Source organism: Colobus angolensis, unplaced genomic scaffold, assembly GCF_000951035.1.
Source record: "Colobus angolensis palliatus isolate OR3802 unplaced genomic scaffold, Cang.pa_1.0 Scaffold414, whole genome shotgun sequence".
Lineage (NCBI taxonomy): Eukaryota > Metazoa > Chordata > Mammalia > Primates > Cercopithecidae > Colobus > Colobus angolensis.
In genome coordinates, this window is record NW_012117533.1 from 841,673 (window position 1) to 845,300 (window position 3,628).

Here is a 3,628-nt window from a genome sequence, read left to right on the forward strand (position 1 = left end):
TTATTTGGCAGAAGGAGAAATGGAAATGAAGAGAAGGGAAGGTTGCCAGGTAGAGGTGGAGACAGCACTTGAATTTGGAGTTCTGTGAGATGTGCTGCCCTGTGCTACCTGCTAACTCCTTCTCCCCAGGGCAGCCAGGAAGGCCGTTTGCATTTCTCAGTTCAGCTATTCCCAAGGATATGGGCCAACCCAGACCACACAGTCCCTCTAGCAAACACGAAGGTATTTTGTGTTTAAGGGGTTTCAGCCCCATGGGCAATATTCTGTCAATCTAGAATGTGTCTGACCTACAGTCACAGTGAGATCAGAGAAGGCCTTGAGTGACTGCCAAGAGCTGGAGCTTCATCAGACAGAGGAAGGTCTCTGGGAAGAAGGAGAAATGCTGGTGCCCCCTGCTGGTGAGGAAGCTGGCCTGTGGCAGGTGGTCTGGGGGCTCTCTCCTTGCACATCCAGCTGGGCCTAAAAGTGGTATGTCCCATCTGACTTTCTCCAAGGAGAGTTTGATTTCCTTTCCCAGCACTGAGCTTGTTTCCGCTTGACACAGTGACAAAATTGTGTTTCTTTTACCTGGGGCTGGAGATCAGTCAGCATCAGGAGCAGCAATTTAAGAAGAAAAGGCTGGTGAAGGAAGTGTAGCACTGAAATATCTGAAGGCCAAAATAATTTTTGTGGCCTTCAAGGCCCCTGGTGTCTGGCTGAAAAAGACAGCACAAAGACACGCGGCTGAAGATCTGCGCTCCCATCGCATCTCTGCTATCAAGCTACCATGTGCAAACACTCAACCTCTCTGAACCTCAGTTTCCTCATCTGTAAATTGAGGAGAATATCACCACCCTCCCTGGGCCTATGGGAGGTTCAAATCAAGTTCAGCTCTACATAGATATTTGACACTGATTTGCAGTCTTCCTCAACTGCCCCCTGCAAGCTCTCAGTTCCTTCTCTGCTGGAGTTGGAGGTAAAAGGATCAACTGGGAGGCAACTGAGGCATTCTGCAGAAGAGCCCCTGGGTAGCAGAATCAGAATAGAATCAAAAAAGGATCCTCAGTGATAAAGAAGAATGACAGAAAGGAGGGGAGACAAGGAAGGGAGGTGGGCTTGGGGGTGGGATGCAAAAACTGTTCACTCATCTCTCATTTATTTGTACCTACCATGTGCCAAGCACCATGCTGGGCCCTGGGAACTCAGATGAACAAGACTCTCATTCATTCATTCACTCATTCACTGTACAGTTATTAAGGGACTTCTATGAAGCTGCCAGGTTCTGGCATAGAGAGGGGGTCAGGCAAGGAAATGAGGAATTGAAATGCAGGCTGGTGAGTAGCCTAAGAGAGGATGTAGAAAGGGAGGCAAAGGGTATTCCAGATGGAGGGAGGTCTCCTATTCGGAGGCTGCAAGGAATTCCTCAAGGCTGGAAGGGACAGTATGTGTTGTGGTGAGAGGGGAGGCTGAAAAGGCCAAGAAAGATCCTGAATGCCACCAAGAGTTTGGACCACATGTATGCAGAAAGCCACTGAGCACCTTCCCAAAGGGAAATGCCAGGCTCAGATTCTGATTTGCTTGCAGTGTGGCCAAGTGGAATGAAATTGGGGGATGAAGCAAAGAGGAGGGGAAGAAGGAAGAGATGAGACTCTGGAGATGGTTGAGAGGACTGGGTGACTGGCCTTTAGCAGGTAGGGAGAGGGGACAGGCAGCCATGGGACCTGTATTCACTGAATGGGAGCAAAGCAGGGTGTGGGGGAACTTACTAACCACACGGGTTCCTAAGCCCACCCCAGGTGCACTGAATCCGAATCTCTGGAGTGGGGCCCAGCAATGTGTATACTGTAGCTCAGTGTTCCTGGTCTTGGTGGTTGTGTAGAGGATCCCTAAGACCAGCCACAGCCTCAATGATTTGCTATAAGGACTCAAAGACTTAGAAAAGCCATTATAATCTTAGTTATGGTTCATTACAGTGAAAAGATACAGATTAAAGTCAGCAAAGGGAAAAGGGACAAAGTCCAGGAAAAATCAGGCACCAGCTTCCAGCTATCCTTTCCCAGTGGAGTTGGACAGACAATGGTTAATTCTCCCAGCAATGATGTGTGACAGCACATGCTAAGGGTTGTCTGCTGGGGAAGCCCACCCAAGCAACCCTTAGTGTGCCGGGTTTTTCTTGGGGGTCAATCGTGCAGGCGTGCAGCTCCTGGGTGATTGACCCCAGCTACTCAGGCTTCAGTCCCTAGAGAAGTCATATTGATACAGCAAAGCCCAAAGCCTCAGGCATACAGAAACATTCTTAGAAGGCAGAATATTCGGCTGGGTGTAGCAGTTCATGCCTATAATCCCAGCACTTTGTGAGGCTGAGATGGGCAGATCAACTGAGGTCAGGAGTTTGAGACTACTCTGGCCAACATGGCGAAACCCTGTCTACTGAAAATAGAAAAAAATTAGCTGGGCATGGTGGTGGGTGCCTGTAATTCCAGCTACTTGGGAGGCTAAGGCAGGATAATCACTTGAACCTAGGAGGCAGAGGTTGCAGTGAGCTGAGATCATGTCATTGCACTCCAGCCTGGGCGATACAGCAAGACTCCACCTCAGAAAAAATAAAAATGAAGGCAGAATATTCGAAGGGCTCAGAAGTTATCTCCCCAGAGGTGGTCAAGGGCCAGTCCTTTTTTTGGAATGTGCAGGGTTGGAGTGACCCAAGGCTGCTGAGCAAACTAACGCTTTACTGTCCAGTGGTCTATATTAGAATGGCCTGGGGAGCTTTCAGAATGCTCTATGGCCAGGCTGCACCCAGACCAATCACTCAGAGTCTCTGGAGGGTCTATCCAAGGTCAAGACCCACTGCCATAGAGAGTAATTGGTACCAAAGTAGCAATTACTTTGAGTGAGCTCATCCCACAGGGAATGAGGAGAGAGTGGTCACAGGTGGAAGAGATGGCCAAGAACAGTGGACTAAGGAGCAACAGAGGCTGCAGACTGCAGAAGGGACAGTATACAGGGAAGGAGTGACCAGAGAAAGGGCAGAGAACCAGGGTCTAGACAGCAAAGAGAGACAGAGAGCAGGCAGTCAAGTCTTATAGTGGCCTGATGCCTTATTCAGTTCGGGCTGCTATAACAAATCATAAAAAATTACTAGGAGGCTTCAACAGTCATTTATTTTTCATAGTTCTAGAGGCCGGGAAGTCAGAGATCAGGCTGCCAGCATGGTTTGGATTGGGTGAGGACTCTTTTCGTGGTTTCTCCTATGGACACCTCCTTACTATATCCTCATGTGGCAGAGAGAGAGAGAGAGAGACAGAGAGCATGTTTGCTTATGTTTCTTCCTATAAGGGCATTAATCCCATCATGCAGGATACATTGAGTGCATAGCACCTGGGAAGGCTCAGTTAGGTCCAGGGGAAGGAGGGAAGGACAAGGTGCCAGGAGGAGCAAAAATTTCGTCAATCTGGCACTCTCTTCCCCCTCCCCCTCCCCTTCCTCCTCCTGCTCCTCCTCCTCCTTCTGATCCCCTCCCTCCTCCTCTACAGCTCTCTGCTCCCTTCCTAGACTCTCTTTCTTTCTTTCTTTCTTTCGTTCTTTCTTTCTTTCTTTCTTTCTTTCTTTCTTTCTTTCTTTCTTTCTTTCTTTCTTTCTTTCTTTCTTT

General features: G+C 48.8%; 1 pseudogene; it reads right to left on the minus strand.

The window, feature by feature from the left end:
- Positions 1-675: 675 nt before the first annotated feature.
- The window catches only part of LOC105521969, a 20,232-nt pseudogene continuing 17,279 nt past the window's right edge, over positions 676-3,628 (minus strand).